This window comes from Pelodiscus sinensis, chromosome 6, assembly GCF_049634645.1.
Source record: "Pelodiscus sinensis isolate JC-2024 chromosome 6, ASM4963464v1, whole genome shotgun sequence".
Taxonomy (NCBI): Eukaryota; Metazoa; Chordata; order Testudines; family Trionychidae; genus Pelodiscus; species Pelodiscus sinensis.
The window spans coordinates 56,452,538-56,478,563 of NC_134716.1; the positions used below are offsets into that span (position 1 = coordinate 56,452,538).

At 40.4% G+C, this 26,026-nt stretch overlaps 1 long non-coding RNA gene across 2 annotated transcripts in view; it reads right to left on the reverse strand.

Moving 5' to 3' along the window:
• Positions 1–26,026, reverse strand: part of LOC142829875 (uncharacterized) — a 183,331-nt gene that overhangs the window by 31,419 nt on the left and 125,886 nt on the right. The window contains exon 1 of one of the 2 annotated variants that reach the window (XR_012904756.1): positions 11,809–12,099. The exons of the other annotated variant lie outside the window; for it this stretch is intronic. This is a non-coding gene — a long non-coding RNA (uncharacterized LOC142829875). Of the gene's footprint in view, positions 1–11,808; positions 12,100–26,026 lie in introns of those variants that run through there. 2 annotated transcript variants of the gene reach the window in all.

A 26,026-nucleotide genomic window follows, 5' to 3' on the forward strand; every position in this document is an offset into this window, starting at 1 on the left:
GATGGATTACAAGTGATTAGAAACACTATCCCAGAGGTTACCACAGCTAATCTGTGTAACTATCTATGTAACTTTGTTCTCACCCACAATTGTTTCCAATTTGGGGACAACTTATACCTCCAGATCAGCGGCACAACCATGGGTACCCGTGTGACCCCTCAGTAAGCTAATATCTTTATGGCTGACTTAGAACAACGTATCCTCGAATTCCATCCCCATTACTCCTCCTTTACTTACGCAACATCAATGACATCTTTATGATCTGGACCCATGGGCAAAAAACACTGGCTGCATTCCACAGAGATTTTAAACAACCTATACCCCACCATCAATCTCAGCGTGGACCATTTGACACGAGAGATCCATTTCCTGGATACCACAGTACAAACCACTGATGGCAAAATCAATACCACTCTCTACAAAAAACCCACTGACTGCTACACTTACCTACATGCCTCCAGCTTCCATCCAGGACACACCATATGATTCATCATATATAGTCAAGCCATTAGATACAACCACATCTGCTCCAATCCCACTGACAGACCAAAAACGTCAAGATCTCTACCAAGCATTTGTAAAATTCAATTAGCCACCAAGGGAAAAAAAACAAATTGAAAGGGCTAGACCAGTGGTCTCCAACCTTTTTACACCCAAGATCACTTTTTAAATCTCAGAACAGGCAAAGATCTATCGCCCCACCCCTTCATTGAAGCCCCACCCTCTCCATTCTCCTCTTGTCCATCACTTGTTATCCCCAGCCCTTACTTACACACTCTGATAAACAGTTTATTTTTAAATTATGCAATATATAAAATTAAAATCACGTGTTTATAGTTATGAAATAAATGGTCTGTTTTTTATTCATGCTATTTAAATCTAAAATGAAGCATTTGTAATTATACATTTTCTGGGGACAGAGTTCGGGGAGTGGTGATGGGAATAGGGAAAGAGTTCTGTAGCTGGGGACAGGGAGTGGGGAAAGAGTTCTGTAGCTGGGGACAGAGGAGTGGGGACAGGAGTGGGGACAGAGTTCTGTGGCTGGTAAGTGGGAGTTGGGGAGCGGGGTGCCAGTGGAGCAGAGAATCCCATGCATCTGCCTCCTCCCAGGATCCCCCCCCTCCAGAGGGAAGCCAGCATGTGCCTCCTCCAGGCCCGACTCCTCCCCGCCCCCCCCCCCCCCCCCCCGGTGCAGGGAAACCCCGCACCCGCCTGCCCTGGGACTGACTCACCCCTCCTGTGCGGTGCAGGGAACCGATACTCCCTCCCGCAGTACACCTGGCAGAGCAGCTAGCGCACTTCCAGAATCGCTGGAAGTGGCGCTAAGCTGCAGGACTTCTGTCCATCCTGGGAAGCCGACGCTACCTCCATTTTCACTTGAGGTAGGTAGTGCGGCTTCTCGGGGGTGGGAAGGAAATGGGGGCGGGGCGGACAGGACGCCTCGTGATCGACTGGTCGATCACAATCGACCTGTTGGTGACCACGGGGCTAGACGAATACCCAGAAACCATTTACTTCAAGATAGGCCCAAGAAAACCAACAACAGAACGCCACTTATCAGCTATAGCACCCCAACTTAAACCCCTCCAATACATTATCAATAACCTACAACCTATACTGGAACAGGATACTACATTCCGAGAGGCCCTGGTCACAAATAAAGAGCTCTCAAACTAGCTGTTCCTCACCTTTCCCTGCAATACGGTATCAAAGAGATTACTTAAGATTAGGGTGTGCCACATAGCGGGTGTATTTAGATAATCACTTTCTTTTCATTACTATTACATGACTATGGATGCAAATGTGTGTTAGGCATGACAGCTGGATTAAGGAAATGATTAATGGTTATATATGTCTTCTCATCACTGAGAATTTACTAATCCAAAAAGTACATTCTGCTTCCCTGGACATACTGAAGAGGGGCAGCATATCCCAAGCATATGGCACATTAGCATAAAAGGCATGAGCTCAAATCAATCCCAGAACACAGGTCACTTAAATCCCACCAGTTTAAAATGTAATCTGCTATCACTAGTTTGTAATTTTGTTTCTAAATTTCCTTGTGCTTTATTTGTGGGATTGATAGTAAACATCCACAAGGAATGCTACATCAAATTTAATAACTGGAAAACAAATAACGGTAAATATTACATTAAAAATTACTCTAAGACAAAGTTTTGTATAACTATAAACAGATACATCAGGAACAGATACAGACTCATATGACAAATACATGGTTTCAACAGCTTTAGTCTGATTCTATGTAAAGACCACCTTTTTTAAATTATGCAAATTAGACTATGTCCTACTTTCAGGGAAGTAAGAGTTTCTTTATTTCTCACTATAGTCTCAATCCATTCTTTTCTAAATCCTGTGGCTTCACAAAGCTGGATTGTTTTTTTAAAAACATCTGTATGCAAAACTTTGGAGAGACAGCTAGAAAATCTGGTCATTTGCAAAGAAGTCTTGTTTTACATCCTTATTCCGTGTTTCATTATCAAATTGCACTGAGAATGCTCTATAGTCTGGTTTTGCTTAAATTATGAAAATAAAAGAAAAAAACTGAGGCTTAAATCATTTAAAGGAAACCATAGCCTATTACCACAATCATAGTTGTCCATTTCAGAGCTTTAAACTGGCAGTTTGCAATACTTTGTTAGGAAAAAGAGCCCAGCAAGTAACCAAGTCACCCTAGCTAGTTATTCCCTGCTGGAATGCAGCTGATGTCTAATTCCTATAGTCCTCTTCCACATCAAACCCCAGTGCTGAATGGGAAGTGGGGGGTATTGAGATGGGGGCAAGAGGCATATGGGATGAGGTAATTCATCCTGATGGAAAGCAATCCTGTTCTGCTGCCACCATCTTTCCTCGGTGATTCCATTAGATGATCCTGTCATCTGAAGAAGTGGGTTGTGCCCATGAAAGCTCATGATACCATTTACAAGTTATGTTAGTCTTTAAGGTGCTACTAGTCTATTAGTTATATTTTGATTTTTCATTGTTTCAGTCCTGATTGTGTGCGTCTTGCAGTTCTAGAGAGATGGATTAAAAAGATGCTTATGAATTAGAGTAAAAAACTGGAAACAAAGTTAAATTTTCATAGAAAACTTCCCTCCTTTTTAATCCACATGTAAAACCTCTATGAATAGATTTATCAACATTTTTCACTTGATAAAATTTTATCTAGCTTTAGTGAGAAGCTATTGTTTTCCATTCCTCCTCTCCCCCAACTAAACCAAGCCAATGATGACATCTTGCACACCAGCTTACAGTTCATCATTTGACACTTTGGAACAGAAGGAGTTGTTTTTGCCCTTGCTCTCACTTACCAATAATATATGCATGTTTATTTTGGGGATTGTGATACATCTCTATTCAATCTCTGCTTTGGAGCCCTCTAAACTTATTGTAGATTGTTCATTTTGTCTTATAAATAAACTAAAAATATAAATATGGACAGATAATACTGTGCAGCTTTTTATATTGTTATCAGGTGATTCTTTAAATGAACTGAGTATTAACAAAAGACTTGCATGATGTTCACATCTGGATGGTGGGGAATTATATTAAATTAATTTAAATCTTGTCATGCTGAAATAGTTTCATCTGAAGTACTTATTAGATTAAGTCATTTTTTGCAGAGATTCATTTTGATAAAAATCACAAATACCATATCCAGTCCTTGGGCTGTTCATCCTCTGATAAACGTATTGCTTCTGGGTTTTTGTTTTTTTCCATACTACAAGAGCCAGATAATACCTTAGTAAAACTGAAATGCAGATACAAATGTCTTTGTTACTTCTATCACTGATTATTTTAGAGTCTTCTGGCGTGGGTTCCCATAGATTGCAATCAGTAGACAGCTGAATTCTAGCTAGATCCAGTTGGCTTGAGTATATTAATCCCATTGTAAAAATATCTACTAGGTGCCAATAATTTTAATTTTATTTTCATGGTACTATATAATTGAATAAGAACATTCTTAATATCAAGCTTGACTTTCTAAGATATTTGTTCAGTGCCAAGATCTAAAGATAAGGAGCATTATATAAAACCTAAGAGCAGATGTGTGTTGTTGATTATTTATTATAACTAGAGCTTTCCAGAGGACAATTTCATGTCATCAAAACTTTCAGGGTTTCAAAATTTGCATTCATACCACATTGTAACAAAATCAAAAACTGAAGAAGAAGAAGGGGGAATAACCTGAAAGCTTTTATTAAGAGGTCCATTTCCCCAGCCTTTGGAAAATGAAATCGGTGTCCATAAAGTTGAGTCTATGAAGTTCAGAAAGCCCACTGATTAATTTTGTTAAAAGAAATACTGATTACGTTAATTACTATTTAATAGATTAAGTTGTCCTTTTGCCAAGAATCGGCTGGAAGAGATAAGGTAAGATGCAAGAAGACTTTTGCCTAGTTGCACATCCCTAGAAAGGAAAATAAATAATCACATTCCCTGCATCTGGGAGAGAACAGAGAATATTGCTTCCATATGTAATCTTCTGGCTGCTGTAATATCTTTACCTAATTTTGATTGTTGATCTTAATAGGTGGGTTCTGGGAGCTTTCAGTGCCCTCGCGATATACAGAATGTCAGATGGAGCCAGTGGTCTCTTCTAGCCATAAAACCCCATGATTTACTCTGGGGACACAAGTTGGCTCTATAAAGGATAGGGAGGAGGGAAGACTGTAGGCCTCCCTAACCCGCATTAGCCTGTGAGTTGTGCCAAAGGAAGCATGCTGCCCCATTCTAAAGGAAAGGGCAACGAGAGCTTCAGACTTAGATCTGTGGCCAAAATCTAGCCTGTGTTTCATATTAACATTTTCTCTACATAAGTGTCAGGCAGTAATTGGAGTTAATTATCACCACTACTTTTTGCCACACATTGTCATAATTTTAAACTTTGCTACTCCAAATGCAGCTGCCACAACAGTAAAAATAAAATCAAAGTATTTTCTTGAACTTTTTTTTTTTCAAATTGAGCTGTGTAATGGTGACAGGTTCCTGAAAATTGCCAGCTCAACACTTTTAGAACATATTTGAATACTTGGTGTTTGTTCACTATTAAATGTTGTAATTATAATTAAAAACAGCCCAAGGAGGAATAAGTATGCTGGAGCTTCTGAGGCACTGTGAATGGCAAACAAGTAAGTACACATGCTAAATTTAGTAATGGGAAAGCTAGTGTGGTTATCATAGATGTTCTCTATAGCCTCTTTCTTTCAGTTACCGTGGAGATGAATATGTAGACACCTGAACATTTTCCCTGGGAGCTACAAGCTGCTCATAAAATAAAGTAAGAGCATGCACTAGTCTCCCTTGAGAAGAGCTGAATATTCCTGACTGAACTTCTGTTTCCACAGTAAAGGGGCAAATCCAAATATTTGTACTGATATGCACCATTGCAGACTCATGGAAACAGACAGGTATTTAACAGCTGTGAATGTCAAGCCACCTGTTGATGTCAAAAGTGATATGTAGATATATAGCCGGACTACAATCCTCACTCACGCTCAGCACCATATAGACTCTGATTCATATCAGTAGGACTACGCGTGGAGTAAGATACTAAAAGTTCATGACTAAAAGTGGAAGAATCAGGATGATAAAAATAAGCACTCAGATGCTTATACTTGTATTGGTATTAATTATTTGTATTACAGCAACAGACATCAAAGCTTACATGTAGCTGTGAGAGCTAGCCATACCTTAGCATCGTCCTGAAAATGAAAGTATTACTGACAGTGGGATGCTTCCAGGAGATAAAGGTGGATATTGGACAAACAATCATTGAAGTAACATCACAAGAGCCAGCCACAGGCAGACAAAAGCATTGTGAAAGTACTCAGCTGCTTATGCAGAGAGATAAATGCAGAAAACAAGCTGATCTTTCAACTGCAAATTTCAAATGCCTTAGGTTCCACTTTGGAAATGCTATGTAAGGTGCGTGCCTGCTGGAAAGTCCCAGGATACCTTCAACATACACTTTTTTAAATGTTTAAAAAGTTTTAAAACCTTTAAAAAATTAAGATTTTTCAAAGAATTTTACATAAACATCAGAAGTAGGAATTTATTCTTACTAAATAAAAACAACATAGCTAGAGTGAAATTCGCAAAAGTGCTCAACATAACACTGCTTTAATAAAGTTGGTGGTAAAACTTCCGTCGACTTCAATAAGATCAGATTTCAGCCAATGCTGACTACTTTTGCACCTCGCTGGACTAAGGTAAGATAGAATTTACTAATGACGGACTCAGAGACTTTAAATGTATCTGTATACTTATTAAAAAAAAGTGAAATAGCATAGAGTAAAGGAAAAGAAAAATCAAATGAAGACAGAAATGCCAAGGTCATTGAAATCTTGTAACAGAAATCTTAGTATTAAGATGCAGAGTCCAAATGCTAGTCAAGACCCACATGGTTAAGGGTTCCAAAGTACTCACTGTAAAATCCAGCCCATATCAAATATGGAAGTTGACTCATATGAAGTTGCAAACATTTGAGAACTCAACACAAAACCAGTTTCATTTGTACATAGCTTGTGACATCAACCAAAGCAAGCAAGGAAAATGACTATAATAAGCTAAAACAATGAAAACCAAATGGCTAGAGCTGGTCAATAATACTCTATTAAAATGTTTGTTATAAAAAAAATGTAGCTTCCACAAAAATTGAATTTAAGAAAAATTCAATTTTCAGCCAACTTTTCCAAATTTCTCTTAGGACAACTGTAAAATATTTTGCTTTGTGCTGAATCAAATTAAATTGAAAGACACTGGTTTGTTGAACTGATACATATTAATATTGACCTGAGCCAAAATGTATCTGCCGTGGGGCCTCATGCTTCCATTATCCTCTATGGGCCAAACTCCTGTCAGGACATCTCTCCTTGATACACATAAGTCTCCCCTCTGTTCAAATTGCCATGATTCATCATTGTGTCAGGAGAGATTGTGTCAGCCCAGCAAAATGCCTAGGTTACAGGAAAGGGGCTGGAATATCAATCATCATGCTTATTGCCAAAAGCAGCTATAAGGCCTTTCTAGCAGCTTTCACATAACTAGGCAATCCAGGTGGCAGGTGGCTGAATGACTATGACCTTGCTGCCATCCTTTTCAGTTTGTTTTTAAAATTCCTGAAGTACGGAGCTTTGGAAAACAGGAAGTTTCACATATTTGATTTAGAAATGCAGCTATACAATTAACAGCTTAAAATCATTTAAATTTCTTCCCCTTTGATTTTAACACTTTTAAACGACATATTACTTTGAGCATAAAAGGGGGGAGGGATATGGCTGGTGGACTCTTCAAGTGAATTCTTCAGTAAACTTACCTGAAAATCCCAGCAGCAGATGAAGGAACACTAAAAACCTGTTGTTGATCCACTCAAAGACCACTTTAGATGTTGGAGTAACTATAGATTTGGGAAGCTCTAATCTGTTTTGTGTGTGTGTGTGTGCGCGCGCGTGCACATGCGTGTATGCGTGCGCGCGCTCTGGAGAATAAATAAATTAAAAGCTTTAAGTGATAGCACTTCAGTTATATTGTTCATACCAATCATTTATCAGGTAGACATGCTGGGTCTCCATTGATTTATTTCCTGACACTACCCTGCGAAGAGTACATCAAGAGCTTTCAGTTCAGAACACCCTGGTAACAATGGTAGTTACCAGATAATAACCACCGTACATTATGGAAGACATAATCCAGCCAGAGAGCCCACCTTATAGAGGAGAATGAGGCATGAGGTTTGCAAACTACAGTTCCCCTGAGGGACTGCTAACTCCAGTGCACAGATTGGATCAGTTTGCTATCAAGATATCGACTTTTTAAATTGAAATATTTCAAAGCTTCCCATTAAAAAAAACAATTATGGTTCACCCAATTTGAGTTCAAAAATTTCAAAACAATGACATTTAGCACTGTATGATCATTGATTTTTGATCAACTTGACAAAGGAGATTTTAGAATAATTTATTGAACTGAGAGAATAAAGATATCTAAACTGTAACTGTCAAGTGAATTCACTTGGTAATATTACAGCAGAATGCTCAGACCCTCTATAAGAAGCACTACTCACTTCAGATGTAGCTAAAACCCCAGAAATGCAACTAAAATAAAAGCTGAAACACAAGTAAAAAAGGGAATAATACTTCCAATTTGGTATATGTGAAAGGAAGAATGGTTTGTATTCATGCAGTTTGGGGTTTGGTTGAATGCAGCTGTTGCTTGGTACGGGTTCAATTTAAAAAAAGAAAGAAAGGGATTCCTTGATCATTCCATCCGTTCGCTATTGTAGAATCACTGAATTCAGTAAAACTAGACTGTTCCTCTATCCTGTGCATAAATACTGAATCCCCAATTTGACAAGGTAAGCAAAACACCAATGTGTGGTAGGGTGTCCGAGGAGAACTGTTAGCTGCTTGCTTACTGGCTAGTAGGATCGTATCATCTTCAAAAGACTTTTAAAGTAAAAGGCAATATAGTACATCACAAAATATTACTTGGTGCAGTTGATGTTCAATTTTCAGAGAGACTCAGCAGAAACATTGATATTAAAACTTTAATACTGCTTCTGAAATTGTGAAGCATTTTCCTTCTAAATTCCCAATCCACAGTTCAAATGGCAAGAAGTTTAAAGCCACAGAAAATGTTATTTTCTGGGGTTTATTTCTCCCAATGGGATAAATTTGAAGCCTATATACATATAATCTATATCTGTAGAGAGAGCTATCTAGAGAGAGAGAGAAAGAGAGAGAGAGAGAGACTAGAAGATTTACTCAGGGTTGCTTGGATCCTTAATTCAATTTTTGTTTTTATTCATTTAAATCATTCCTCTGAGGAGGGGCTGGGGATGAAGAGTTTAGTATTCAGGCTTTCCCAGACAGAGAGAGAGAGAGAGACAGAGACAGAGACAGAGACAGAGACCTACTCCAACCCTTTCTCACTGCTGCACCTCAAGGAAGCATATCCAGATGAAGGTGCATGTCTCCTTGCTGGAGCAGGTCCATGTTTGTCCTCCCCATGCATCCCCAGCCAGAATGAGAAACACAATAAACTGTGCCTTTTCCCCTGGCTACCTGATGAAAAGGAACCGTCAGTAATTTTCCCATGTGAATGGGGGGGGGGCTCCCTTCCCTAAAGGGCACTTGGGGGTGGGAGGCTCAGGGCTAGGGCAGTCCTGGTGGGGGGGGGGGGGGGTAGGGAGAAAGCGTACCTCCAGCCAGCCCCTTTCACCTGCCTGGTGATTGTCTCTTCTCTGTATGGTTTCATGAGAAGCAATCCCATTCCAGGCATATCCCATTTTCCTGAAATAATCAAATATTTACGTTGCTTTAAGCTATGTTAAGCAGAAGCTGCATACCAATATTGGTGATCCTAGCTCTTTCCATTTAGTAGGAAATCTTGAACAGAGATGGATTGACAGACAAACTATCAAATAGATCGATATATCTTTTGTTGGATTGTTTTTAACAACTCAGACTGTTGTTATGCACACACACACAGACACCAAAGAAACATGAAAGGCATTCTGCTAGTCACATAGTTGTTTATACCATAGCTGTTTTAAGGTTACTTGTTGGTTTCTTTATTTTTAATAATTCAGAAAATAAAAGGCCTGTACAAGATATGGGTTATACTGCCCTGCTTCCTAAGTGCTGGAAAAATTCTCACCTTATCACTAATAAGGAAAAAGGATTATTATGCAGCTCTAGGGCATATGATCAGAGTAACACTGACTTTGTACGCATGAGGTACTGTCAGTTTTAATAAGTGAGTCACCATGAGAAAAGTAGGGAAATAAGGGTACATCTAAACTACATGGCTCTGTCGACAGAGCCACGTAGATTTGTTTTTTTTTGGCAAAGGCAAATGAAGCCGCGATTTATATGATCGCGGCTTCATTTAAATTTACATGGCTGCCGCGCTGAGACGACAAACAGCTGATCAGCTGTTTGTCCACTCAGCGCGCTAGTCTGGACGCTCCCCTACCGACATCAAAGCCCTTTGTCGGCAGCCCCGGTAAACCTCATCCCATGGGGAATAACGGGGCTGCCGACAAAGGGCTTTGATGTCGGCAGGGGAGCTTCCAGACTAGCACGCTGAGCCGACAAACAGCTGATCAGCTGTTTGTCGCCTCAGCGTGGCAGCCATGTAAATTTAAATGAAGCCGCGATCATTTAAATCGCAGCTTCATTTGCCTTTTCCTATCTGTCTAATCTACATGGCTCCATCGATGGAGCCATGTAGTCTAGACACAGCCTAAGGGAGTCATTTTTTGTTGGATTGTTTATAACAACTCAGATTGTTGTTAATTTCTCAGGACAGGAACCTGACATGTGTTCATTTATAAATCTCTATTATGCCCATACATGGTACTGTATAAAAATAAATACACTTCTTGTAAAATCCATAGATCTTGCTGCCATTTATGGTCTGCTCACAGAATATCTGACATCCAGGGTTATGTCTACACTACATTGATCTATCGGAAAAAGGTATGCAAATTGTGGAGTGCAATTTTCGTACATTTTTCCAATAGCTTTTTTGGAAGACGCTTTTCTGAAATTTGGCCTGTCTACACTGGGCCAAATTTTGGAAAAGCCTCCTTTTTCAGAAGATCCCTTCTTCCTCGTGGGAGGAGGAAGATGGCTTTCGAAAGAGCACGTCTGCTCTTCCGCAAAAAAAAAAAATGTGGAAGAGCAGACACATTCCCTGGATGCGGCGGAGTTTTTCTGGGATACCCCCGTAGTCTAGACATAGCCTAGGTACTGTACTCACATTAAATTTCTTGCATAGTGGATGCTTGACTAAACATAGCATGGATTGTGTCTGCCTCTATGGCTTGAAAAATAGTTGTGTTTATTATGTTCTACATGGTTTTACACAACATGGACCTTATTGAATAAAGATTAAGTATTTTCATTTATTTTACAAAATTCATCCAACAACTAGATATCTAGGGAAAGTTATTTTCCATCAACACTTTTGTCCTTTCTTGATGTTAGCTGTAATGATTTGAGTATGGTTTTTTGCACTGCTCTTTGCATACCTATGTGCAAACTCACCACCCAAGGAAGGAGACTCCAAACCCTGAGCTACAGGTTAGAATGAAATTTAACCAGAGTTACATTACATTTTTTAATTGAGCCAATGAAGCATCTCATTTTTGGTTGGTAGCTAGCTGGATTATCAGAAGCACAAGCTGTAATATGAGTCACCAAAACAGATTTCCAACTTCTGTGAGCAGCTAATGTTTTTTGCTGCACAAGCACTGTAATGTTTGTGAGAAAGATTACACATACCCACATGCTTTGCCCAGTAAATAGGAAAACAAAACAAAAATCAGAGTTGTTAGTGACTGATGCATGTTTTGCAATAGAACAGAATGGAATGTTATTGACTAAATATATGAAGATACAGTATTAATTTTAAAAAATATTGTAAAATATAAAGCAAATAATATCAACAGTCTCAGAGGAGTAGCCATGTTTGTAACAACTTAAAAAACACGTTGTCTTGTGGCACCTTAGAGACTAACAAAAGTATTTATAGTGTCATGAACTTTTTGTGGGCAAAACCCACTTCTTCAGATGAGCTTGATGCTATATATATTTTTGTTAGTCTCTGAGGTGCCACAGGAGTACTCATTTTTAAATGATATCAAATACTTGTCTTATTTTAACGACACATCGCATCATGAGTAACTGGAAAGACTTGGGGGTCTGACCATGAGGTCCCAGCATGAGACTGTAGCCAGAAAAGCTAATGTAATCCTGAGATGCTATCACGAGCTAGACTCACCAGCAAGGCGCCATCAGCTGGGGAATTAGCTTGCTTCATTGGGCTCCTTCCTCCAGCTGGTATCTCCCCATGCTCTTCTTTAACCACGGTGTCCTCTTCAGGATACTGCCCTCCGGCAGTACCCACTCCTTCTCCCACAGCCCTAGTAACTTCAGGCCTTGCAGCCTGGGGGCTTATTTGGCCAGATCCTCCCCAGCCCTGCCTTCCTTCCCCAGAACTGCTCTTCCTCCAGGAAGCCTCCCGCTTCCCTGGCAGTCAGGTCTCTACTGCTCTCCAGCCAGAGCAGCAATCTGTTCTCCCTCCCTCCAGGAGTCCTTCTTTATATAGGCCCCAGCTGGGCCCTCATAAGCAGAGCTGCCTCAGCTGGGGCTTCACTCTCAGCACTCACTCAGGGCTGGGGTTTTGCCCTTGAAGGGCCAGTGCAGGGCAAATGCCCTGTCACAGATGCATAAACAGGAGAATCTTATGTAGGACTAGAGAGGTCACTTTACCTCTATTTGGCACTGGTCTGATTCCTGCTGGAATACAGTAAAACTCCAATAGTCCGGCATCCAATAGTCCGGCACTCCTGATAGTCCAGCATCAAAATGGCAAGAGCCTAGTGAGTGAACTTCGGCAAAAAATGAGTCACAAGGTAACAGCGGCAGCAGCTGAACTGAGCAAAAAGGGTAAAAAAGGCTTAAAAAAACTAAAACATTACAGTATACTGTATACAGTATGTACAATAAAAAGGGTTTAGAACACTTTATATACAGTATATAATGTATACAGTATATATATAACCATCTTATAGTACCTCCTGATAGTCTGGCATATCTGATAATCTGGCACCACCTAGGTCCCATAGGTTCCGGATTATCGGAAGTCTACTGTACTGTGTCCAGTTCTAGTGTCCACAATTCAGAAGCATATTGATAAAGTAGATAGAATTCACAGAATAGCCATGAGTATACTTAAAGGATTAGAATACATGCCTTACAGAGACTGAGCTCTTTGAGTCTATTTAGCTTAATGTAGAGACAGTTAAAGGATGACTTGATTACAGTCTGTAAGTATTGACATGGGGAACAGATATTCCATAATGGGCTGTTCAGTCTAGAAGATAAAGGTTAACAATCCAAGGGCTGGAAGTTTAAGCAAGACAGATTCAGAATGGAAATAAGGTGTAATTTTTCACAGGGAGGATAATGAACCACTGGAACAATTTACCAAGCACTGTGGTAGATTATCCATCACTGACATTTCTGAAAATCAAGATTGGGTATGTTTTTAAAATGTCTGTTTTAGGAATTATGGGGAAGTTCTATGGCCTATTTTATACATGAGTTCAAGTTAAGTGTTACAATGGTCCCTTCAGGCATTGGGAACTATGAATGTATGAAGTGATGCCATTTTCTATTACTATTTTTCAAATGTTAGATACAGTACTCTAAAACATAAGTCCTACAGCAGATATGGAAGCTGAATATATCTACCTCTGATACGGATAAGAATGCACTTTTCTGCATCTACTTAAAAAGATAAATTATATGAATCATTAAAACTTGCTCATGCATTATAAAACATTAACATACCTTTATATCTCATATGAATGATGGAGGATCAAAATAACAAGTTATTTATCAAAATATTTGTAAGTACCTACAAAAAGACAACATAATGAAGAACTGTTTAAATTGTAATTATATATAGGTCAACAATTTGCATAAATATTTAAACTTAAATATAAGCAAAACATGTAGGCTCAGGCATTAGTGATGAAGAAGTGTTTTTATGACAATTGGATCATCAGTGCCTAAGTTTATTACGAGTAGTGTCAGGATTTTCATTACAAGACTCTTGTCACTTATTTATCCAGGTAGTACACAAAAACTGGTCAGGCTTATATTTGACATAAACAGCAAAATTTTCACACTTACTACATTCGGGATTTTCATAATCCCAAATAGACACTCACTGATTATGAAGATATAAAATGTGCATACATAATTTAGTTATACATGTGTGTCTGATAGTACAGATGTAAGTTTTTCTACACAACCTTTACATGCAAAAACAAACCAGCTTTGTGTGCGTAAGCACTTCAAAACACATGAAGAACATTTATCCTGATTAATGTTATGATTTTGGCAGGAGTATTTTTTTAATTAAAAATCACAGACCACATGCAGGCAATAAAAAATAAATCATGGATTTGTTGAAGCCTGAATGCCCCCACCCCCTTGCATCCGGGCTGAATTATTGGAATTTTCAAATAATCCTGGAGGCCTCATAAAAATCACAGAATCTGTGACTTCAGTGACAGATTTGTACCTTTAATCATACTTGCTGGCATCATCTGTAGAGAGGAGGTAACCAAATTGCTCCAGAATATGTTTGGTCCAGAATATGTCTATAGAAGTTTCAGAGGTGTAGCCATGTTAGTCTGTAAGGCTATGTCTACACTATGGGGCTTTATTGGAAAAAGGTACACAAATAGTTTTTTTCTGATAGTCTTTCAATAGAGGGATGCAAATGAAGACATTTGAAATCGCAAATGAAGCTGGGATTTAAATATCCTGCACTTCATTTGCATAATCGCATTATGGCGCTATTCCGAAATACAAAATGCAGTGCGGATGCAGTTATTTTGGGAGAACACCCTTCTTCCAAAATAACCGTTAAACCTCATTTTATGAGGAATAAGGGTGATTTCGGAAGAAGGGTGTTCTCCCAAAATAACTGCATCTACACTGTGTTTTGTATTTCGAAATAGCGCCTTAACGCAAATGAAGCATGGAATATTTAAATCCCGGCTTCATTTGCAATTTCGAATATCTTCATTTGCATCCCTCTATCAAAAGAGGGTGCAAGTGTAGACATACCCTATGGTGCTACAGGACTATTCGCTGTTTGTTTTTTTAAGTTTTGTCTATAGAAGTGGTATTATTCTCTTCCCTTCCAGTGCAAATCACAAATATCTGTTTTCTTGCTCATGAGTAGAACCTTCTTTATCCTATACAAAATAAGATTAGTTTTTCTTCTTTGTCAATTGTCCATAAGCAGATCACAATTTTCTCAATGAGCTGAATTTACTCACATTTTCAGTATTAAAAAAATAATTCCATGGACTGATCGTAAAAAGTTTGCTACAAGTATTCAATACTCAATGTTCAAAAACTGGCCCGTTTTGCTTAGCTCTTTGATCAAAAGAGACACATTGTATTTTTGGTTCCCTAATTTGATGGGACTGCAAGTATCATTTGAGTGTAAAAATATACAGGTTCACATGTATAAATTAAAACTTCAGTTACCTTAGCTATTAGTATATACAACTATGCAATTCAGTTTTTGCAAACATGTATCCACTTCCACAATGTGGAAAAAACAAACATTAAAAAGCACCCAGCACATAACCAACCCAAATCAATCTGAATATCTGTATCACACTATCTAGAGTGGCTCGTTACCATGACAGCCTACATCAGGGCAGACTGTCAAAAGCAGGACAGACAACCTAAAAGGGAGCATGTTCTATAATTAGAATTTGCCAACCAAGTACCAAATGAGAACTCCAAAATACTGCAATGATGTCACAATCACCCAAGCAAGATGGACTAAGTAATAAACGGACACACACACAAAAGATCAAATTTTCCAGGTTACACTCAGAAGGCCAGTCACTCACCCAGATGAATTTGCATCTTAGCTCACCCAAAGATAATACTGATACCCAATTCTATAGTAAACTAACTTGAAGGTTTATAAGCTAAGAAAAGAAAATGAGGAGGTAGCCGAGTTAGTCTGTACAGGTAAACTGAAAAAACAACAAATAGTCTGGTAGCACTTTATAGACTAACAAAACATTTAGATGGCATCATGAGCCTATGATACCATCTACATGTTTTGTTAGTCTATAAAGTGCTACCAGATGATTCATTGTTTTTTCAAGAGAATGAGTTATTGAAAGGTTAAAGCAGGTAAAAACATGTACAGATGATGCTCAGTCTATAATTTCAAAATGTAGCAGAGATGCAGTAATTTGCCAGTTTTCCAAAAGTATTTTAAGAGTAACTCTGTGGATTTCAGTCTTTTCATTCAGTTATTCTGCCCTGCTATAATCGAAGCAATCTAATGATAAAGAATTTTCCCATGTTCATGTAACCCCCTTTTTCCTCCCCGGGTTACTCGGGTGCAGGTCACACTCCCAGGTGTGCCTGGGTGCCTGATGGTTTTAACCCAAAAGGAAATCCTGAGCACCCCAGTGGTGATGGTGTTTAGTTGGGGGAAAGCCCTAATGAATGTATAATGGCAGTGCCTCCACCTGGCTGGCCTTGTACACACTTACTGGTGTGCCTTGAATATACTCATTCTAGCTATAATCTGGATCTAATTCCAGAACAACACTACAAATCATATACATCTAATAGATTACATTAAAATAAACAATCTTTACTTAATTTAAATAAACAGGGTTTAACAGATTAACAATGAATAACATTAACAAAGTGCATAATTGGAATTTATATATCTAGCCGTTACACTGTCAATATTGATCCCACCCCAGAGTGAGCACACCCCTGGACTGAGTCCCAGACTCTTGCTTGTGTGAGCGCGCTTGAAGAACTGCAGCTGTAGTGGAGGTTCTTTGCAGGCAGTGTGTATGAGGGTCCAAGCTAGGCAGTAGCTCTGTCCAGGCAGCACTTTCCCAAAGCCTCATGCTGTGCCTATCAGAAGCAGCCTGCTAGATCCCAGTTCCATAGGCATCTAATCCCAGTCTGTAACTGCACTCTAACAGCCCCTGGACTGGATCAAACTCCTCCACAGCAGACTGGCTCCCCTTCTCTTCCAAACTCCAAGGGCTGAGTCCCTGACTGTTAGGCCTCTCTTCTCATGCACATGGAGAGACTCTCGATCTCCCACATAAGGGTCACTTCCTTTCTGTTTTTCCCCCAAGGGCTCATGGGAATTGTAGTCTATGAGGCTGGATTGCAGCACACAGGGTCTTTCCTGAAAATAAGCAGAGGCACCTTGGCTACATCTAGACTGGCATGATTTTCCGCAAATGCTTTTAACGGAAAAGTTTTCCGTTAAAAGCATTTTCGGAACAGAGTGTCTAGATTGGCACGGATGCTTTTCCGCAAAAGAACTTTTTGCGGAAAAGCATCCATGGCCAATCTAGAAGCACTTTTCCGCAAAAAAGCCCCGATCACCATTTTCGCGATCAGGGCTTTTTTGCGGAAAACAAATCTCAGCTGTCTACACTGGCCCTTTTGTGCAAAAGTTTTGTGCAAAAGGGACTTTTGCCTGAACGGGAGCAGCATAGTATTTCCTCAAAAAGCACTGATTTCTTACAGTAGGAAGTCAGTGCTTTTGCGGAAATCCAAGTGGCCAGTGTAGACAGCTGGCAAGTTTTTCCTGAAAAGCGGCTGATTTTCCTGAAAAACTGGCCAGTCTAGACTCAGCCCTTTAGTAAGGGGACTACATTCATATTTACAGGTTTTTACAGAAACCAGGCTGACAGCAACAGTTCCCACACAGGTCCTTTCTTAATGGGGAAGGGTGGAGGAGGAAGTCTTTGATCCTTGATCTCACACATGACTCATTTGTATTTAATGAATAGGATTTAACATATCTTGCAAGAGATCATTTATATTACAAAGCTTCATTCTCATTTGATGGGTTACTTAGTTACAGGGTCATGCTGGTAAGTGTCTGTGGTTAACTATTCTTCATGTTCTAGTATGAGTGAAAACAATACATGAAGCATCATACAGGCATTTTATAATGTATTAAACATGTTCTTAGTGATTTCAGATCTAATATTTGTTTTGATGATGCTAACATGCAGGCACACAAGACTGGTTTCCAGCTATGTATTTGTAAGCATTCTTGGCACGAAATAGCACCTGGTCTACTAGCATCACAATATGAATGAATAGTAACGGGAAATATATGGAAAATATACTGCACTATTCACTCAGATCTACCTACAATGAAAAAACAATTTTGTCACGGGAAAACTGTCTTTTCCTATGAAATCCAATAAGTATGGACAAGTTTGTAGCGCTCCCAGTCACATAAACACCACCAGAAACTCACTGAGCACTGTTCTTTCCTACATACCTCTAGCTTCCATCCAGGCCACAAACAACGATCCATTGTCTACAGCCAGGCACTAAGACACAACCAGATTTGCTCCAATCCCACAAAGAGATAAAAATACTTACAAGGCATTCTTAAAACTTAAATATCCACTGAGGGAAAAGAGGAAACAGACTGGCAGACACAGACATTTACCCACAAGTCAACTACTGCAAGAAACGCCAAATAAGGAAATTAACAGAACACCACTGTTCAGCACCTTCAGCCCCCAGTTTAAACCCACTAGCGAATCATTGACAATCCACATTCTATCCTGGAAAATGATCCTTCACTCTGACAGGACTTGGGAGACAGGGCAATCCTCATCTACAGACAAAGCCCCAATCTGAAGCAAATCCTTTCCAGCAACCATACATCACACCTCAGATATCCTCATCCAGGAACTTACCCCTCCAATAAACCCAATTGCAACTCTGCCCACACACACCTATACAAGTGACACCATCACAGGACATAAACACATAAACCACAACATCAGGAGTTCATACAACTGCACATTCTCTAATGTGATATATACCATCAAGTGCCAGAAATGCCTTTCTGCCGTGTATATTGTCCAAACAAGACAGTCTCTATGACAAAGGATAAATGGACACAAATCAGACATCAGAAATGGTAACACACACAAACTTTTAGGGGAACTCAATCATGGATTTAAAAGTAGCCATTCTTCTGCAAAAGAATTTCACTAACCAATTACAGAGGGAGTCTGCAGAGCTAGCATTCATCTACAGATTTGATATGCTTGAAAAAAGACAATAGCACATTACAAAGCCAATTTTTCCTGCCTTTAACAACTGTTAGATATGGGACTCATCCAATCCACTTAATTAGCCTTATTAACACGGGTCCTACAATTGGCAGGTGGTACTTCTGCTGTTACATGTATCACTTGGATTCTGTTATTTCTACTCTAATTAATCTAATGAAGTGGGCTTTGCTCATGATTCTATATATTTAAGTCCATTTCTAAGGTGCCACATGACTACTCATTTTTAAGTTACAAACCAACATGGCTACCCCTCTGAGATTTTTTTTTTTTTTAGGAAATAGTATTCTAGTACAAGATGTTTCCAACTGTTTTAACCAATTTTTATCATTCATCATTGACCCACTATCAAGTCTGAGGTCTGCAAGAGTATGTCGGTATACCATGGGGCTCAAGAGGCAAGCCGGGAAACAGTCACCTATTTAGTATCATTTATACTGGAAGTGAGCAAGGTATGGTGGAGTGAATACCATCAAGGATATCCCAATTTATTCTTTAACTATGTCACAATAGCCTCGGAAGCAGAACTGAGCATATAGAAAACATATGAATAGTGTGCAATTCATCTTGGAGTGCTAATAAATCTGTGACCAGCAGCTTGAGCAGGGACGGGTAACCCCCGGCTTTCCTGTATCCAGCCCCTGAGCTCAGAGCCCCTCTCAGCCCCCCTGCTGCCCCACTGCAAGTCTGTTGACGATAAAATCTACTAGATTGGGCCCCCCTAGGTTCTGGTAGGCAAGGGGAATGTGGGCAGTGTCTCCTCAGTTGGGGGCCCATCTGTGAGTGGTTTGGGGGGTTTTTTTGCTTCTCACTTGTGTGCTGCCCATCTGATTTTTCTGTGGGTCACTGGCCAAAAATGGTTCCCCATTGCGGGAGATCTGCCAACTGGGAGGGGGGGGGGGGAAGCAAAGAGGGAGGGAGGCCTGCCAACTGGGAAGGAGGGAGAGAGCAAAAGGGATAACTGCCCTGGGTTACAGTGATTCAAAGAGGCCTGGGGCTCCACCCTCCACTGCAGCAGCAATGGTGCCTAGGCCCCCCAAGCCCTTAAATAGTCATTGGAGCACCATGTGACATGCTCTTTGAGGCTCTTAGGATTGCCAGGGAAGGCAGAGGCATTGCACAGTGTGCTGCAGGCAGCACGGAGTTGGTGGGGGTGGGGCAGTCCAGGTAGTGCTGAGGGCTGTCTGCCTTTGGCTCCTTCTGCCTGAGTTCCCACCAGTTCAGAGAGCTTTCTACCCTTCACCTCCCATACGCGTTGCCCAGGTTGTCAGCTCCCGTGTCTGTGCTTATTGTTGTAAAAAGCAGAAAACTTGAGTGTCCTCCAGGAACCAGAAAGCATTAATCAAGGTTGGGGAAAAAGGATCAGCCAATGAAGCAGCTGTATCTGGGGCAGGAACAGGCAAATTGTGCATGGGTGAATGGAGATGATGGAAGAGCGCCATGTGCTAAACAGAATCAAGGAGAAGTATCTGTCTTTGGCTATGAAAGAGAGCAATGAAAGACATATTGCATAATTCAGCTTAACAGGGATATGTACTCATTCATACAGACCTTCATTAAATCAGACTAATAGCTGAAACAGTGACAAATGAAGGATTCTGGTGGAAGAGCTTTATAATTTTACATAAATATGTGAGTAGGTGGACCACACTACAAATGCTACACTTAGAGCAGACTGCAAGAAATAGGGAAGACAATCCCCAAAACTGATGATTTGTTCTATAATTAGATTCACCAAGCCAGTAACACAATAGCTTCTATAATACAACAAGAAATCAAATACAATCCCCTTTATGCATTCCAGAAGGTAACTCCCGCCCAAACAGAGTATAATTTAGTGAAGGGTTACTGGAAACCTGATTCACCATATGTGAGGTTCAGTGATCCCAAATGATCAGATGCTAATCCCCAGTCAATATGAGTCTCAGATCTTATCCAATAATCATGCTGATACCAATCCTTTAGTAATTAAACCTAAAGGTTTTACAATAAGGCTGCGTCTAGATTGGCATGATTTTCCAGAAACGCTTTTAACAGAAAAGTTTTCCGTTAAAAGCATTTTTGGTACAGAGCGTCTAGATTGGCACGGAAAAAAAGCACTTTTTGTGGAAAAGCATCCGTGCCAATCTAGATGCGCTTTTCTGCAAAAAAAACCCCGATCGCCATTTTCGCGATCGGGGCTTTTTTGCGGAAAACAAATCTCAGCTGTCTACACTGGCCCTTTTGCGCAAAAGCTTTGCGCAAAAGGGACTTTTGCCTGAACGCGAGCAGAATAGTATTTCCGCAAGAAGCACTGATTTCTTACAGTAGGAAGTCAGTGCTTTTGAGAAAATTCAAGCGGCCAGTGTAGACAGCTGACAAGTTTTTCCGGAAAAACGGCTGATTTTCCGGAAAAACTGGCCAGTCTAGACACAGCCTAAAAGTAAAAAAGAAAGAAGAGAGATGAAAAGAGTTAAAAGATTGATATACATACAAGTGACTTTCATGCTGCGTCGAGACTGGCAAGTTTTTCTGCAAAAGCAAATGCTTTTGTGGAAAAATTTGCCTGCTGTCTACACTGACCACTTGAATTTCCGCAAGAACACTGACGATCTCATGTAAGATTGTCAGTGTTCTTGCGGAAATGCGATGCTGCTCTCGTTCAGGCAAAAGCCCTCTTGTGCAAATGCTTTTTCATAAGAGGGCCAGTGTTGATAAAGCGGTATTGTTTTGCGCAAAAAAGCTTTCTTACTCAAAGCCGTGTCTAGATTGGCACGGACGCTTTTCTGCAAAAAGTGCTTTTGTGGAAAAGCATCCATGCCAATCTAGACGCTCTTTTCCACAAATGCTTTTAACGGAAAAACTTTTCCGTTAAAAGCATTTGCGGAAAATCATGACAGTCTAGATGTAGCCACACTGTTCCTGGTCTGGGATCGCAGCAGCAATGAAATAATCTGCTGGTTTGTAAAAGTTTTTATTGACTCATCCCACCAGATCAGAATCCAAAGGCATCTTAGATGTTAAGCCTATTAAAGTCTTTTCAAGCATTTTCCTGGTTATTCCAAATTATATTTCGAAGATCTTCATTTTATAACTTATACTAGTGTAAGTCCCAGACTAGAGATGCATCAGGCCTTGGTCTTTCCTTTATAGACCTCTAGCAAACTGACAAGTCTCTTGTCATAACAGGACCTTCCCCTGAGGAAGAATAGGCAGTGCAGATTATCTGTGGACCACTGCTTTGAAGCAAATCTATTTCCTATGTATACACAGAGAAATAGTTGTATTCATTCACATAAGGCAATTAGCTGTACTTCATTATAGCATAGGTAATTATGCTGAACATAGTGTAAATAATATTAGTTTCCTGCAGTATCTTACATCTTTGGTATTAGCATTTACAGAATAATCTGATGGCATTGCCAAACATCTAACAATCTACAGAAAAACACTTGGGCTATGTATACACTGCAGTGTTATTTCAGAATAACTAACGTTATTCCAAAATAACATAATCAGCAAGTAACCAGGTGTGCCTCACTGCCACGGGCGTCTTCTTCCAAACACACTGGGTATTAGCTTTTTGGTCCTGGAGCACTCCAATCTGGCCGGTATCTCACTCACAGACCTATTTTCTCCACATCTGGGTGCTGCCCTACCACAGTGCCCCCTCACTCTGGGAACACCCTACTCCCTATGCTCACCTTGCCTCAGTGACCCACTGCCAATCATAATCTAGCCCCTTACCACAGGGGCAAACTGCAGTCTGAAATGGCCACTCATCCTTAGCAAGGGGGTGTGGACCTGCTGCCTTTGCCTTCCCTGGCTGCCTCCCTGCAGCCTTAGTACACACTGTAGCCTTGTTTCAGGCCCTGCAGCCTTGGAGCTTCCCCACCTCTGCCTGCCTTTCTCCAGGCCTGCTCTAACTACAGCACTAGTACTCTCAGGCCCTGCAGCCTGGGAATGAAGTCAGGCCAGAGCTCCCCAGTTCTGCTTGCTTCTTGCCAGCACTACTCTGTATCAAGAAGCCTCCAGCTTCACTGGTAGCCAGATCCCTCCTGCTCCCAGACCAGAGCAAGAGTCAGTCTCTCTCTCCTTCCCTCCTGGAATCTTTATTTATACACCCTTCAGCTGGGCCCTGTTTAGCTAGTAGCTGCCTCAGTTGTGGGGCTTTGCCCTCAGCCCTCTCCCAAAACTGGGTTTTACCCTTAAAGGGCCAGTGTGGGGCAGATGCCCTGTCACACCACAGCTACACTTCAAGCAGTTATTTTGACATAATGTCAATATAATGGAGATCTGGAGGACTTCTTACTATGACTCCTGTAACCCTCATTTTATGAGGAATAAGGAAAGTTGGAGGAAGAGTGCTGTTTTTCTGATTTCCTGCTGTGCAGACAGCGCCACAAGCTGAAATAAACTATTTCAGCTTAAGCTACGCAACTGACATAGCTCAAGTTGCGTAGCTTATTTCGGCTTTAGCCCTGTTGTGTAGATGTGCTCAGAGTTGGAAATCAAGGGTAGATGTTATAACTAGCTAGCTATTGCTAGTTAATATAGCTCCTTGAAATTCACATTTGAGTGGATTATTCTGATTACATTTTAATGCCTCTTGCTAAGGTATGAGTCATATCCAGGTTGGCTGGAGAAAAAGGGTAAAGTCCTTAATGGTTTTAAATAAAAATATTTATATTATACTGTGGCTAAATAGATAGAAGACTATATATATATATATATACACACACACACACACACACACACAGACGCGCGCGCGCACATGCACAAAACATGCAGTCAGAGTAGACAACCAGCTGCCCATGAACTCCTGGTACAGCGCTGCAGCCAAAGGAACTAATGTGATCCTCAGCTGTATAAACAAGAGAAGGGAGGTTATATTACTGCCATGTTTGGCATGGTGCAATCACTACTAAAATACTGTGTCCAGTTCCAGTGTCCACAATTTAAACAGGATGTTGTTCAATTGGAAAGGGTCAGAGCAGAGCCACAAGAACAAGTAAAATATTAGAAAACCTGAATTACAGTGACAGATACCAGGAGCTCAATCTATTTATCTTGACAAATCACTCATCAATCCTCTATTTATCACAGTGTACACTACAAGTACTAGAATGTGGTACAAATATTTAATAATGGGCTCTTCAACTAGTGAAAAGTCAAACAAGATCCAGTGGCTGGAAATTGAAGCTTGACAAACAAACAGAAAATAAGTTATAACAAGTTTATAAATTACTAGAAGATTTACCTGGCATTGCTCGGGTCCTTTACTCGGTTGTTTTTTGTCATTTAAATCACTGATCTGAGTGGGATTGGGAGTGAGGGGTTTGGTATGAAGGCTGCCATGGGGAGAGAGGACAACCCAAGCTCTCTCTCACCTCAGCTCCCAGCAACTTGGGGCTAGGTGAGAAGTGCCTCTCTACGGTCACTGCTGCTCCAGCAGGTATATCCGGGGAGGGGTGTATGTCCCCCTTCTATAGCATGTCCAGGTGTGTCTGCCCCGTGCATTCCCCAGCTAGAGTGAGGAGTGCAGCGCACTGTGCATTTTCCCCTGAAGGAACAGTCAGCAATGTTTTTGTTCAAAATGGGGGGGGGGGACTTCAGTCCTCCCCACCCTCCCTAATGGATGCCTAGGAAGTGGGAGGTTTGTGGGTTATTGTAGTCCCAGATGGAGCAGGACACACTTTCAGCCAGCCCCTTTCACCTGTCTGATTATTGTCTCATTTCTGTATAGTTTTATGATAAGAAATGCTATGACAGGTACATCCCATTTTCCTGGCACAACCAAACCTTTGACTTGCTTTAAGTTGTGATAAAAGAAAACTACATATTGAATTTGATGGTCCTAGTTCTTACCATTTAGGAGTTCTTGAACAGACAGACAGACACTCCGAGAGACAGACAAATGCACACACAGACAAATTCCCTCAAATATATAGCAGATTAATTAGGCATTGGAACAACTTGCCAAATGCTGTGGTGGATTCTTCATCACTGAAGTTTTAAACAAGACTGGATATTTTTTGCTTAAAAAGACAGTCAGTGATGAAGCAACTTAACATTTCTTTTAGGTGCTGTCCTATTGCAATCCAGGTCCCTGCCAGCTCTTTAAATAGCTCCCTGCTGGCTTTTGCCACTGGTCGACCAGCTCTTGCTGGAGTTGTGCACCTGGATACACCTGCTTACTTTCACCTCTGGCTCTAGTTCAAACATGAACTAATTCAGGAAGGTTCCATTAGAGGAGTTTTGGAAGAGGTCAGACTAGATGATCACAATGGTTCCTTCTAGTTTATGATCTAGGGAAGATGGACTAAACATGGCTAACTGGTTGATGTGGCAAACTGTGGGATGCAATGGCAGTACTTGCCACAGCAGACATACATAAGGATGCTTTGTTTTTAAGGGAGGAAAGGAGTTTATTTTATTCAAATTCAGGTGTTTCCTATAATCCAGTTCATTCTAAATAGAGGTAAAATGACATTAGTAAGTTAAATTTTAATTTACTTCATTTATTCTGTGGTACAAAGGGCAAATGTTGATTGGATTAACACAGGGCTCAATATACTCGTTTTTGCTTTTAGAGAAAGTAAGTATCCGCCATTCACTATAAGGTGCATCTACACTGCACCGCTAGCTTGAAATAAGCTACACAATTTGAGCTACGCAAATTGTATAGCTTATTTCAGTGTGTTTCAAAATAGCTTATTTTGAAATTTGGCGCTGTATCCCAAAATAGTGACGCCGTGTAGACACACTAGGGCTACGTCTACACTGGCCCCTTTTCCGAAAGGGGCATGCTAATTTTAAACTTCATAATAGGGAAATCCGCGGGGGATTTAAATATCCCCCGTGGGATTTAAATAAAGATATCCGCCGCTTTTTTCTGGCTTGTAGAAAAGCCGGAAAAGAGCGTCTAGACTGGCCCGATCCTCCAGAATAAAGCCCTATTCCGGAGGATCTCTTATTCCTACTTCAAAGTAGGAATTCCTACTTCCTACTTCAAAGTAGGAATAAGAGATCCTCCGGAATAGGGCTTCATTCCGGAGGATCGGGCCAGTCTAGATGCTCTTTTCCGGCTTTTCTACAAGCCGGAAAAAAGCGGTGGACATCTTTATTTAAATCCCGCGGGGGATATTTAAATCCCCCGCGGATTTCCCTATTACGAAGTTTAAAATTAGCATGCCCCTTTCGGAAAAGGGGCCAGTGTAGACGTAGCCTAGGAGTTTAAAAAGGGCTGAAAACTTTTTTGAACATGATATTCAATTTCTCTTTTACAAAATATGGGCCTAATCTTTTTTCATTTCAAAACTTTTA